This window comes from Ceratotherium simum, chromosome 33 (genome assembly GCF_057802395.1).
Source record: "Ceratotherium simum simum isolate JZ-2026a chromosome 33, ASM5780239v1, whole genome shotgun sequence".
Classification (NCBI taxonomy): Eukaryota; Metazoa; Chordata; class Mammalia; order Perissodactyla; family Rhinocerotidae; genus Ceratotherium; species Ceratotherium simum.
The window spans coordinates 32844456-32860046 of NC_141932.1; positions in this window are offsets into that span (position 1 = coordinate 32844456).

Genomic DNA, 15591 nt, shown 5'->3' on the forward strand with positions numbered 1-15591 from the left:
TATAGACTGTCTTGCCATGTCTTCTAATTGTTCAAGAAAAGCAGGAAATTCAAAATTTTAAATGTAAACAACAAAAATATGCAACCAAAATATGCAGAATTTTTTTTTATTAATTTTTTTATTGATGTCATAATAGTTTATAACATTGTGAGATTCCAGTTGTATATTATCATTTGTCAGTCACCATATAAATGTACTCCTTCACCCCTTGTGCCCACCCCCAACCCCCTTCCCCTCTGGTAACCACCAAACTGTTCTCTCTGTCTGTATGTTAGTTTACTTACACATATGAGTGAAATCATACAGTGTTTGTCTTTCTTTGTCTGGTTTATTTCACTTAACATAATACCCTCCAGGTCCATCCATGTTGTTGCAAATGGGATGATTTTGTCTTTTTTATGGCTGAGTAGTATTCCATGGTATATATATACCACAACTTTTTTTTTCTTTTTAAATTTTTTATTGCAGTAACATTGGTTTATAACATTGTATAAATTTCAGGTGTACATCATTATACTTCTATTTCTGCATAGATTACATCATGTTCACCACCCAAATACTAATTACAACCCATCACCACACACATGTGCTGAATTATCCCTTTTGCCCGCCTCCGTCCCCCCTTCCCCTCTGCTAACCACCAATCCAATCTCTGTCTCTATGTGTTTGTTTGTTGTTGTTATTATCTACTACATAATGAGTGAGATCATATGGTATTTGACCTTATCCCTCTGACTTATTTCACTTTGCATAATACCCTCAATGTCCATCCATGTTGTCACAAATGGCTGGATTTCATTGTTTCTTATGGCTGAGTAGTATTCCATTGTGTATTATGTATACCACATCTTCTTTATCCAATCATCTGTCAAGGGACACTTGGGTTGCTTCCACTTCTTGGCTATAGTGAATAATGCTGCAATGAACATAGGGCTGCATAAGCTTCTTTGGATTGTCGATTTCAAGTTCTTTGGATAGATCCCCAGTAGTGGGATAGCTGGACCATAAGGTATTTCTATTTTTAGTTTTTTGAGGAATCTCCATACTGTTTTCCATAGAGGCTGCACCAGTTTGCATTCCCACTGGCAGTGGATTAGGGTTCCCATTTCTACACAGCCTCTCCAACATTTGTTATTTTTTGTCTTGGTGATTATAGCCATAGGAGAATATTTTTTAATCTTGTCTAATAGAAGAAAACATTTAGAAGAAAATGTTATAGAAAATATCTTCAACAAAACTAGGTGGCAATATATCCCTTTGAACTCAAAATTTGAACAGATGGGAACATACTTTTGGGAAAACCTCAAGGTATCAACATCTGCATGAGAGAAAGTGGAAGAAATGTAACCAAGCTTCTGATGGTCCTGAGAACAGGGGGTTAGTCAACGTTACCAACAGGGACTCATACCAGTGCACGTCAGGCCAACCAGAAGCAGCTTCTGAAGATGTGAGGAAGTTTCTCAGGTACCAATTTATAGGGAAGGCTCCACACTGAGGAGAAACTTTTGGAAGTAGAATCCAAATTGAGCAGGACAGAGACAATAAGTTCCAGATCAAAGTGAAACAGAAGATACAGATTTCATGCAAAGAAATGAAGAAGTAGCTTTAGAGCTATGAAGCTAGAAATACTCGCCTAACACTTCTGATATAACAGAAATTAAAGCAATACAATTTTCACTTCCAAATGAGAAACAGATAATAACTGCAGTCAACCTCAAAGTCATCACAAGAAAAAAAGAGAATATGAAGTAGAATAATGTCTCTATAAACAATGAAAACACACCAAACAGACATGCCCACAAAAAGAGGAAAGTATAACCTATTTCCAAATCTGTTAAATAAATTGAGAAAATTATAGAAGCTGTGAAAGAAAAGCATAAATCCAATTTAGAAAAAAATAGAAATGAAAGTAATTGGGTAAAAGGGATATTTGAAAAGGTAAGTGAGAGAATTCAAGAAAGAATGAGAAATAGAAAATAATTTTAGGGGCCAGCCCCATGGCTTAGTGCTTAAGTTCAGTGTGCTCTGCTTTGGCAGCCCAGATTCGTGGGTTCAGATCCAGGGTGTGGACCTACACCACCCCTCAGCCATGTTATGGTGGCGACCCACATACAAAACAGAGGAAGATTGGCACAGATGTTAGCTCAGGGCAAGTCTTCCTCAAGCAAAACAAAAGGAGGATCGGCAATAGATGTTAGCTCAGGGCGAATCTTCCTCACCAAAAAAAAAAAAGAAAAACAAACCCAGCAAAAAAAAGAAAAATAATCTTAGAAATGTTGTACTGTAAAGAACACAAGAGGAAATAAATACAGTGGACAATGCCTTAAGAGCAATTGAAGATGGAAAATATGACATTTTTTAAAAAACAGAAAGAAATGAAAAGTTGAAAAGAATTTGAGGGAAAAATGATAAATAGAAAAGAAGACAAAAAAAATTCAATGTACATACAATAGGAATCTCTGAAGGAGAACAAAACAGTAGAATGTGATGAGAAATAAAGCTATAAATCAAGAAAATGTTTTGAAATTAAAAAAAAAACTCAAAACTTCATAGTGAAAGAACACACTGTGTATCCTGGAATATTGACCCAGTACTGTCAGCTCTAAAACATTTCTAGGTAAACAATTTAAAAAGAAAAGAAAAAATATATCCTTAGGGCATTTGGGCAAAAGGATTAAACCACATATAAAGGAAATGGATTCAGGATTCAGGTTGTCTTAGGCTGGGTTGCCCGGAACAGACACTGAGACAGATTTATATGCAGGAAGTCTATTGGGGAATAACCCCAGGGTCAACCTCTGTGAGGGAGTAAAGAAAGTAGGATTGGGCGGAGGAAGGAGGTAAACTGAGTCATCACCAGGCCTCGGCTAATGTCACCTGTACGTGTGGAGCTGGGTGGCCCTTCAGAGTTGTCCCACCTGTGAGCAAGGGGGCTGCCTTTTTATCCCCACCTCCAAATTGGGCGGATATTGGATGTGGAGGGTCCCTGAGGAGGAGACACGCCCCTGGATGAAATGCCTCTTTGGCAGAGGGTAATCCCCAAAGAGGAACTCAACTGAAAGTGGCCAGCTGCCCAGACTCCCACAGGCTGGAGGAAGGACTGGTCCTGAATGGGACCTGGATGTCGCATCTAAGCGTCTACCACAGACTGCCATGAGGCTTTTGAAAGCCGTGATTTATGCCAGAAGAAAATTAACCATCTATTCAAGATACTCAAGGAAAGAAAATGTGAGCCAGGGCAATAACCAAAAGTGGGGGGGACAACAAGGGATATTATAAAGTATAATTACTATAAAACACTAGTACAGAAACATAAATCTTCCTTAAGAATAAATATGCCAAGAAAAGAGAACAAATTACTCCAAAACTTAGCAACCTAAAACAACAAACATTGACTATCTTCCAATGTACATAGGACAGAAATCCAGGCATGCCTCTGGCTCAGGAGCTCTCATAAGGCAGCAACGTGTCTGCCAGTGCAGGCTTCTCAAGGCTCAATCGGAATAAGACTTATTTCCAAGCTGTTGGTAGGCTTCAGGTCCTCACTGTCTGGTTGGCTGAAGACATCAGTCTCTTGACACATGGACCTCTCCATAGGGCAACGCACAATGCAGGAACTGCATTCCTTCAGAGGAGGTGTGGGGGAGGCCCCCAGGATGAAGGCACAGACTCCTGGTAACCTCATCTCTGCAGTGTCATTCCACCACTTTTGCTGTATTCTATTTTCTCAAAGATAATCATGCATTCTGACCCCAAATCAAGGAGAGGAGATTATACAGTTTGTGAATATCAAGAGGTAGAGATCTTAGTGGTTACCTGCCACACTTGTAAATTAAAAGAAAGAATCGAACGTTTATTCTGCTTTTTTAAAGTCACACTGTATTTAGCTATTGAGGATAGCTAATTGGTCAATAAGAGGACGAGTTTCTTTATAGACAGTTAGTAAATGAAGGATTAACGTTAGATTTAGAATATCCTCACATGGCAACCTCTAACGAATGAAAGAATCGATGCAGTGTTCATCAATGACTGCTAACATCACAGTGAAGAAAGGCAGCCTGTGAGGCACGCCCCGAAGGAGATGCACAGCCCTGCCCGTGATGTAGTCTTCAAAAACAAACATGAATCTAATCAAGTCTCTGGATCTAACTACTAATTTACAAGAAATATAGAAAAGAACAACACTATGAGCATGTAATCTGCAAAATTCAGAATGTGGGAAACTACAGTAACTATTGATTTCTTCAGCAAATAAATTTCGTGAAAAAAATAAAAGAGAGAGAAAGAGATAGAGAACCAATATATCAAAAGAGACTTAAGAAACACTTTAACCAACTGTGATATATAGATTTTATTTGAATTCTAATTCAAACAAACAGACATACATTTATAAAGCAATCAGGAATGCTGATTATTAAGGAATTATTGAGATTTTTAAAGTGTAAAATGATACTGTGATTATGGACTTTTAAAAAGCGCCTATCTTTTAGAGATACGTTTTGATAGTTACAAATAAAATAATACGATGTTTTGGATTTGCTTCAAAAATAATCTGATTACAGGTGACTTGGTGGAGGAAGTTTGGCCATGAGTTGATAATTGTTAAAGCCGGGTGACTAGAACGTGAAAATTCATTATACAATTCTTGCTACTTTTGTAAAATTCAAAATTTTCCATATTAATAAAATTGAAAACAATCAAACACACAAAACCATTCTACTGGAGGAAAAAATGTCTATGTATCAGATGTGGCCAGTTGTTTTATATTTTGTGATCTTTGGTCTATACACATAAGATGGTTTGAAAATGTGAATTAACCTATACCACTCAATTCATTAAACATTTAGTGCATGCAAATCTTTGTTAAAATTGGATTAACCCTATTGCACTTCCAAAAGTTTTTCAACTCTATATGGTTACTAATATTGTTAATAACAAGTTGTGTTTTAAATACCTATTCAACTGAGTTCACATACTTCTTTGAGGAGCTAAAGCTCGTGGGTCCAAGTGAGCACAAGTCTGTAAAATTTCCTAGGAAGAGATGTGAAAGGAGTAAGAGGTAGAGAAGGCAAGAATGTATGAAGAAAAGTAAGAGTTAGAAAAAATTGAACTGTTTACTTAGAAATGCATTGGATATTTTCCATTTGTCCTCCAGATCCAGTCTCTGCCCTGCTCTTTGCCCAAGGATGCTGACTACATGAAATATATCAAGGGACTCTCTTGCCAGGTGACTTCTGCCTTTGGGAAGTACTGTCAGGAAATCGGAGGAAGAAACAACAGGCTATTGGGGTATGATCGTTCTCATGGGTCCCTCTCTGCAGGGTTACTTTGATAGAGGGCTGGCTGCCAGCCCTGTGAGGTGGACTCTGGAGTGTCATTTGCCTAAGGCAGAAGAAACACTTAGAGAAAGGAGTTAACATGACATCAAGTGAGGATGCGATCTGATATTAACTCTGCAATACCTCCTGATGGCTAGGTATCTCTGATTCATACAGCAGATCCCACTGCTCCCTTCCTTACAGTCTTAGCTTTTAGTTATTCATATTAAAAGAGCTCATTAAAAAAAGATAACTGGGAGAACTGAGAAGCCAATTGCATTTGAAAGTTTAAAAGTCATTGGACCAAAGGGCTTCATAAAACCTGTAAGAATATAGCCATAACAAGAAGAAACCATTTAATGCAAAGGCTCCCAGAAATTATCCTGAGCATCATAAAAGACCATTTACTTAAGGGATTTCAAGATGTCCACAAAGGTATGAATCTTGTCCATAAGGATGTGATCCGTGTTTTTACAAATACATGATTCTTGAACTTGAGATATCATAATATACATATTGTTAGTTCAGCCCCTCTTGTTCTCGGAGGCATTTTGTAGTAGCTACAATTGAGAACAGATATAAACTGGTATCAAAATGCTCACTAATCACTGCAAGTCTCCACTAGAAGGCAGCTGGGTGAAGCCACAGTACAGGACTGTGCCCATCTCGAAGACACCCTGGACATAGCTCTACACTGAGGGCATCATGGAACACAAAAATCCAATGGAACCAGTCCCGTGTTCCATTAGATATCACCACCCACAGATTAAAACTATTTTATCTAACTTCACAATTAGGGCCAGAGTTGGTGCATATGTATAAGTTATTTCAAATTATATCAAGGATCAGGATCACTAAGTTTTCAGACATACTTTTTAAGGTGTAAATCACTTGCAAATTAGGTCTATACAAACTATGTTATCTGCAAACTACATGGTATTATTTGGTCATAAATGTTTTTCTTCACCAATTTCTACCTCGGGGATTTCCAGCTAGGAAGGAGCGTCTTTCCTCATTTCTTTGATGTTGGAACACATCACCTCCCCTACTCCCAGCAGTGGTATACACAGATTGCATATATTCTTGTTTTTGTTAAAAGTATTTTTATCTTAAAAAAACACACTTCCTCTTAAGTTAACTTAAGATAAATATTATTGACACGGGTCTATTACCTGCTCACTAGATGTCTAAAAAGTCCAACCTAAATGTAATATCTATATTTACGCAGTCTATTAATAATCATCAGATTATACAAGTAATTTGCAACTCCCAGGTCCTCTGTGTAATACAAATATATCTATGTATATCTTCTCATCCTCTCTTGTTCTCAATTCCCCTTTGTGAAATGTCAAGATTTAGTACTACCAATTCTACATTATGAATATCTCTTGTGTGTGACTCCTTCACTTCATTAACACTGCTTTTGCCTTTCTTCATGTCATATTCAGATTATTACAGTAGTCCCTTAACTGCCTTTCATGCTCTTCTATTCCTCTGTAATCATTCTCTTTACCCATGCCAAAGCAATCATAGTAAAATATAAACTGATCATGTCATTTCCCTGTCAACATTGTGCCCAGCATAGAAGGTCTCTGCCCACACACTGTAGCAATTCAAAGTATTTGCTAGGCACAGAATGTCCATATCCACACTCACATTTGAACTCTTGATTAATCTATGCCCTCTGCCTGAAATGTCATTGCCCATCTTGTTTCCTGACAAACTTCTACTCATCCTCTAAGATTCAGCTCAAACATCATCCTCTTTGTGCCCTCTCCATGTCCCATTGTCCTAATCCCCACTCCCCATTACTCCAAGTCAGAGTTATTCATTTTCTCCTTGTTCCAAACTTGTCTTACTTTTATCTATACTGTTCCACACTTAACTACACTCTGTTTTAATTTCTTGTTTATTTACCTGCTTTTTGTGAATTCTGGGATAGTATCTGCGAGATAGTCACTGAGTAAATAGTTAACGTGCTAAATAGATCAACAATTAAGCAATTTATTTGGAATTATAAATATTGCTCAAATCTATTGATTATCAACCTTCATAAGGCATGAAGATTTTGCAGAACAGAATAGAAAAATATTTTGAGATGTATAGGTATATAGTTTTAGAGCTGGTATAAAATTGTCACACACAAATGAAAACAGTCATTCTTCTGAGGCATGATTGTATAGTTTATGCTGTAATGTCTACCTTATTTCTCTACTCACATAAAGTCCAATAGGAGTCACTTATAGATACTGTGACAGGAAAGAGACAGATGAAGAAGATACACCAGCTTCGAGCTGCCTCATACTTCAGTCCAGAAGTGACACATGTTACCTCCACTAGTGTTCCAGTAGCTGGAACTGGAAATACTATCCAGTCTAATTGCAGAGGAAGCTGGGATGCAGGAAAGCATGCGGCTGTATGGGAATACTAAATGTTGCCTCCACAGGTAGTGGTATCGTTTTCTTTATGAATCAAAGATTAATTTAGATCTTGACTATACAATTCTTAAAACATCTAGTTGGAAAATAAAAATTTTGTTTGCAATCTCACTACCTTTTTATTAATTCAGTGGAAATGGAGTCTAAACCTTTCTGTTTATATAGGGACTGTCAGTATTTTGCTTTCCTTTTATGAAAAAAAAATTGGTACATTTAAAAATTATTATGTCTGAAAACTTTGACCTTCTCTAGATGCTCTTTCAGCACTGAGTATTGACAGAATCTAATTTGCTGCAATAAGAAGTCATTGCTGGGCCGGCCCCGTGGCTTGGTGGTTAAGTGAGCGCGCTCCACTGCTGGCGACCCGGGTTCGGATCCCGGGCGCGCACCGACGCGCTGCTTCTCCGGCCATGCTGATGCCGCGTCCCACATACAGCAACTAGAAGGATGTGCAGCTATGACACACAACTATCTACTGGGGCTTTGGGGGAAAAATAAATAAATAAAATCTTTAAAAAAAAAAAAAAAAAAAAAACAGAAGTCATTGCTTCTTAAATCACTATGAGAAAGACGACAGCTATTTACCAGAAAAAAAGAAACATTTTTGCCATGACTATGCCATTAAAATAACAGGCTACAGAGAAGTTGGTATAAATACTGTATATAAATTATGAAATTAGATCATATGTGGTCAAGTCAACTGATCCTTGTACAACTTACATGATCCTTGCGTAATCAAAGCAGGGGTGAAAATACCAGGACACACACATGGCTGCATCTAATAGTTACTGTCACACAATAAAGTAAGAAGCAGAAGTTAGCCAAGGTAGGGATTCACCAGCCAATTCAGATATTTCTGGTTCTTTAGCATGGTTGCCCCTGAATTATCTTTTCTGGCCATAACTTTACCAACTGCGTTAGATAACGGCAAGCTACTGATGTCCAATTGTCTGTGTATGTTTCAGTTACATGAGTATGCAATATAGAAGGTAAGCCAGAAAGAAGAGATCAACAAGTTACATCAAAAAGGCAGAAGTCCTATGCAGTTTATGCTTACCAGGTGCCTTGATTTAGTGCTGTCTAACCAATAAATTCAAAACACTGTCATCAGCTTGTTTTTGAGGCAGGATGATCACAATAGGTAGTAGATGGGCTTTGGGGCCAGACCACTTCGGTTTGATCCTGGCTCCTCCCTTTGTTGATTTTGAAACATTGGGTCCTCACTTAACCTGTCTGGGCCTCCATTCGTTCATAGGAGCTTGGCATTAATAGTACCGTAGTTGTTGTAAAAACTGCATATATTATTTCCCTCGAAGCACACACAATAGGCCTGAATAGAAGAGGTGTTCATTTAGTGTTAACTCTTCCTCTGCCTTTTTCACATTGATCACCCTTTTATAAGTGAGCCAGACAGAAAAAAAGAAAGACTCTTCTTCTTTTTAATTTTTTTTAAAATTTTGCCAGCCCAGAATGTACTGTTACAAGTATTAAGTGAAGTTATCAATGCTATTGCCAGAATGACACTTCCAGAAACTCAGGAAAAAGATGTAAGCCTCCAGGTCTCTGTTCTCTGCCCAGAAGACGATATCTCTTAAGCAATTGTATTCTACAGGAGACCTGATTACATAATTCCCTATGCTATGAGGCAAGTTTAGATGCAAAATATTAAGATTCTCACATAAGAAAATCACAGTTTGAATTTTACTTATTTCAACATTTAGACATCTAAGAGGAGCAAGATCCAGCTAAAGCAAGCTATAATTATTAATAAAGAAATGAATCATTAATGCGTGTGTTGGGATTACATAGTTGTAACTAGGGCAAAGAGGCTGCAGTCCCAGGTTCCTTCAGAAGTTTGATTTTCTTAACAGAAACTTGCTAATGGTGACCAGATTTTAGAGGCTCCTAGCCACAGTGACAGCAAACCCAGACTATGTGCCTGATTATGTAAAGAGGCTAACAGAAGATGAGAGGCGCGCATGAGACTAGCCCAGACTGTCTCCAACACCTGCCCCTCTCACACTCACTGCTCCGTAGCTTGACTCTCATGGACGTGTGTGCTGGTGCTGAAACATCAGTCCTGGGTCTCCATCTCACAGGGCTCTGGGGTGTCACAATTATGACCTCTGAATGTACTGGGGGGAAGATAAAGAATCCCAATCTCCAAACTTTCAAATCCACCTTATTATTATTGTAAATAATTATTGTAAATTCTTCTAAAAGAGTTTAATCAACTAGCACTCAGAGATCAAAAACTCGGGAAATTAGCACACCCTCCCCACAAGTGAAAATATTTATGGCTGTACCAAAGATCAGGAGATGACAGCAGATGAGGGTGCCCTGCAGTGCTGGTCCATGTGCCAGCCCTGCCCCTTCTTTTTGTTCATCAGGCCCTGCAAGGCACTGTGTCTGGTATCAGAGACCGTCCTCAGATCGGTTATTCTCCAGCCTGCTGGTGCCTTCCTCCCCTGACAATTTTGACCTTGATCCCTCAGAACTTGTGCCACACTCTTTTGCTTTAAACCCATCTGGCTAAGACCTGACTGTGCTGCCCAGTGCCCAGCCCTGCCCGAATCTGCTATCCCTCAGCCCCAGTGCCTGGAGAATTCCAAGATTAAGAATTTATTGTGGGGGCCAGCCAGGTGGTGCAAGCGGTTAAGTGAGTGCGCTCCGCTGCAGTGGCCCAGAGTTTGCCAGTTTGGATCCCGGGCATGCACCGATACACCAGATACACTGCTTGTCAAACCATGCTGTGGCGGCATCCCATATAAAGTGGAGGAAGATGGGCATGGATGTTAGCCCAGGGCCAGTCTTCCTCAGCAAAAAGAGGAGGATTGGCAGATGTTAGCTCAGGGCCAGTGTTCCTCACACACACACAAAAAAAGAAGAATTTATTGTGGACCCAAGTGGCCATAGCAAGCTTCTGGGAAAAGATAGGATGCACCCTTGTCATTAAAGAACTGGCAGCATTTCGGTAACAGGAAGAAAATGGAGACTTGCTAAGGGTTATTTTGAATTTAGTATATTATTTAACGATTGGCTTATTCCTCTAAGTGCTGTGGTTTAAGAAATAGTCTCAGATGTCAGCGAAATGCCTCGCAGAAAAAAGGCTGTGGACCCTGTGCACACATTGGATCTGTTTTAAGCAGGGCCTGTCTGATGGGTAAGATGAATGTGGCTCTATAATCCCTCAGTGTTTGGCACAGCCAACGGGAAGGGTGAAGGTTAAAGAGGACTCTGACTGGCAAAAATATGTGTTTGATGAAGAAACACCACTAGATTCTACGAGCCAATATTCTATTTGTGCACTGCCGCAGTGTAGAAAAGTACTAAGCAAGGCTGATGCCGTACAGATACTCTGGGGTTTGAATATTGAAATCCCATCAGATGTAGGAACTAGTTTATTCAATTTCTATCTTCAGTTTTTAGTTTTTATCCTGCTTTTGCCATACTTAAAATTTCAAGGGATCAGCTTTGTTCATAATAGCCATAAACTGGAAAAAAACACAAATTTCCATCATTTAGAAAGTGGATAAATTGTAATATTTTCATACAATGATATATTCAGAGTAATAGAAAGAATAAACTACTAAGACACACAAAAATATGGATGAATGTTAAAAATATAGTATTGTGTAAAAGGAACCAAAGACCAAAAGTTGGATCAGTATCATTCTATTGATATGAAATTCAAGAATAGTCAATAATACCATTGATGTGATTGAAGTCAGAATAGTGGTTATCTCTGTGGGGTTATTAACTTAGGGGAAGATGCTGAAAAAATTGTATTCCTCGATCTGGTTGGTTGTTATAGAGATGGATACTTTTATAAAAATGTATTATGACTGAGAAATAATAGAAAAAATATATACTGGTCTCTGCCCCCAGTTCCTGGCACAGAGCTCCTAAAATCTTTGTAATTTCCTAAGTGATAAGAGCACCAGGAGCATCTTTTGTTCTGATGTTTGGTCTGTGACTCTTGTACCTGATACAGATCAATTGTTTGTGATTTAACAATCAATCGTGCCTACATGATAAAGCCTCCATAAAAATCCCAGAAGTTTGGGGTTCGGAGAACTTCCAGGTAGGTGAACACGTGGAGGTGCTGGGAGAGTGGTGTCCTAGAGAGGGCGAGGAAGCCCCACACCCCTTCCCCACTTTCTTACCCTGTGCATCTCTTCATCTGGCTCTTCATCTGTATGCTTTATTATACCCTTTACAATAAACCAGCAAACGTAGTGTTTCCCTAAGTTCTATGAGCCGTTCTAGAAAATTACCGAACCCAAGGAGGGGATCATGGGAACTCTGATTTATAGCCAGTCGGTCAGAAGCACAGGTAACAACCTGAGACTTTTGACTGGTGTCTGAAGTGGGGGCAGTCTTGTGGGACTGAACCCTTAACCAGTGGGCTCTGATGCTAACTCCAGGTAGATAATGTCAGAACGGAACTGAATGAGAGGACGTCTAGCTGGTGTTGCAGAGAACTGCTCGATTTGTGTCTGACAGCTGGTGTCAGAAGTGTTGTACCTGGGATAGCAGTACCTGACTAAAGGAGACACATAGGATAGTTCTTCCAGCTCAGTGACTTCTGGTTTCCTCTCAGAATGTAGAGAGCTGCGAAGTACAACTCCATCTTCCCAAAACCTAGGGACAACAGGTGCCTCAGGGAGAGGGAGACGAACACGCGCTTACCTGGGGAGAACAGCCAGCAGGACCCACGTAGGAACTCAGCCAGAACAGCTGAGGTGAAGGGCAAGTGCGGGCTGGCAATCAAGAGCGAAGTCCCTGGGGGTCACAGAGTTGGGGAGGGAGGGTTGTGCCCTCTTGCTGGCTTTTTCTCCACAAACCTGACCAGGGGCTAACAGGGGAGACTTGGGAGCTTCCTAAGAAAGCTCCCAAAGGGTGCAGCTACTGTGGGAGGGGCATACACCTCTGTCCAGACCCATCCCTTTCTGTCCTCTATGGAACAAGAGCATTTATCTGCAGGGAGAAGAGTCACAGTCACTGGGGCACGACAGCACTGCTGAAAACCCATGGCAGCTGGTGAAGCTACCAGAAAACTCCTCCACCCTGGGAGAGGGGCAGGAATCCATAATGGACCAGAAATACTGCTGAGGGAGGGGCAGGGATACTTGGAAAGTCCACATCCCCAATGCCCAGAGACAAAGGGCCTGCCTGAGACTGATGCTTCACCAGAACCTCAGAGGAAACCTGGCCTCAGCCCTACCAGCAGGCTAGTGAGTCAGGGGATCCTGCTGGGAGGCTGCCCTAGACAGACCAGGGCAAAGGCAAGACAAACTTTCCAGCAAACGAGCCCCACCATAGGCACAGGATGTAGACAGAGGTCGCTAAACCTGCAGTGCCTCAAGGACGACACAGCCACAACACACATCAGGTCCAGCGCCACAAGGGCTCACTTCCCGGAGGAGCTAGAGCACCTGCAGCAGCTGGGGTTTAGACCAAAGGTGAGCGCTTCGCCGTCTAGTGAGCAGCCAGCTCTCTCCCTCCCTTACGACAGCAACAAAAAGACCTGCACAAACTTTGAGTTCCTGTCTTTTGTTTTAACCCATCAGAGAACTGAGGTGGCAGAGCAAACAACTAACAACAATCTGAGGCAAGACTGCCCCCTGCAGGGAGAGAGGAGATGTGAGCACTGTTACCTGGGACGGGTGCAACTGGAGAGCTCAGCTAGAAGTGGACGAAATCCTGACAGCCCAGTGTGGGCTGGAGGACCGGCATGAAACCCCTAGGAACTGCAGAAATGAAGTGAGTTCACCCCCTCTTTTAGGCTCATTCTCCATGAATCCTAATTAGTGGTTACAAAGAAAAGAAAAGAAAAACAGAAAAAGCCTTCAAGTTTCCCTTATAAAGCAGAGCTGGGGGAGGGGAGCAGCAGCTGTTCGGGAGCACCCAGAAATGGCCAGAGCCTTCCTCCCATCTCTCTATGGAACAAAACCTTAATCATGGGGAAGAAGGGGCGGGTATAAACACTCTCACCCTAAAGGGACTGGTGAAAATTTATTGCAGCTGAGGGAAGGAAACAGGGGAAGGAAAAAAACCCTATTCCTGGAGGAGGAGCAGGAATATGTGCTGCACTCAGAACCATATGGAGGCAGAAACAAGAACCGAGGAGAGCACAGCTCGGAGAGCAGGGGCCACAGGGCCTGCCTGAGACCGGCCTGACCAGAACATCAGAGTGACCTCCCCAGCCCCACCACCCAGCTAACTTTCTTTGGGCTCTTTTCTGGGGTCACCTATTGGCATTAGTGGAGAAAGAGCCTGAAAGAGGGTGAAGACTCACTATTTCTTTAGTTCCTGGGGGCTTCCGATATCCCGCGGGCCGTACTCAGCTTTCCCCAGTTCCCCATTCCTCCAGCTGAGCTCTTGGCCAGAGGCCAGGGGCATCTATGCTGGGTGAGCAAGACCTCACCACTCGCCTCTCTGCGTGTGCCGGTTTTGGACTGGTCCTTGGCTCTGGCTCTTCAGCTTTCTGATGGGTTCAAACAGTCATCAGTTTGAAGTTTGGCCAGCTGAAGTAGCTACATTCAAATCAGATAAAGTAGACTTTAGAACAAGAATACTGTTTTGACAAAAGAGTCCACTATTCAAGAAGACTTAATCCTAAATGAACATGTGCTGAATAATAAACCTTCAAAATATATGAAAAAAACCCTGAAAGAACTTATACAAGGAATGGAAGGTCCACAATTACAGTTGTAAACTTTAATATTCCTCCCTCAGTAATAGATAGGCAAAAAATCAGTCAGATACAGAAGACTCGAACAATATCCACCAACTCAACCTGAGACTTACTGAGCACTCTTCCCAACACGGCAGAATATACATTTTTTTTAAATTTAATATGGAATATTCACCAAGATAGACCATGTTCTCGACCATAAAAGAAAGCTTAACAAGTGTAAAATAGTAGAAATCATACGAAGTATATTCTTGGATCATAATGGAATTAAACTAGAAATCAATAACAGATATATCCCAAAATATCTGGCAATTAAATGCATTTCTTCACATAACTGAATATCACTCAGTCATAAAAAGGAATGGAATACTGACACACACTACAAGTAGATGAACCTGGAGACAATACGCTGAGTGAAAGAAGCCAGACACGGAAGGCCGCATCTGACAGGTGTCCAGGATAGGTGAATCTAGAGACAGAAAGTAGATTAGTAGTTGCCAGGGGCTAAAGGGAGGAGGAACGGGGAATGACTGCTAATGGATACACGTTTTCTTCTCAGAGTGATGAAAATGTTCTGCAATTAAATAATGGTGATGGTTACACAATTTTATGAATATACTAAAAACCACTGAATTATACACATAAAAAATAAAAAGTAAACTAAAAAACATGATCTAATATTTAGCAACTTGGTTCATACATACGTGCTCTTTCTGACTAGGCCATAAATTCCTCAAAGTTGTATTTTTCTTGCATCCTGAGTCTGGTGCATTTGCCTGAACATTTAAGGTTAATAAAAATATCCCCTGCTGCTGACTGGGAAGGATTCTTATCAGTTAAACTTACAGAGGCCACACCTGCAGAGACACAGTGTTCATTGTTGAGGTCTCTGAGGAAGCCCATTGAACCGTATCTCTCTTCCTTGTCCAACTTCTGAACAAACCGTAAAACAAAGGAAAGGAGTGGCAATAAAGTATTGCCTTGAGCACTGCTGAAGGCTGGGTGGAGGAAATGGCGTAGTGGGAGAGCCACCAGGCCTGAAAACTGGCGCCCAGGACATGACAGAGTTACCTGTCCAGGCAGATGGCGCTAAACCGGGGTGGCCCACATGTTTTCTTCATGCAGATTACTCTCT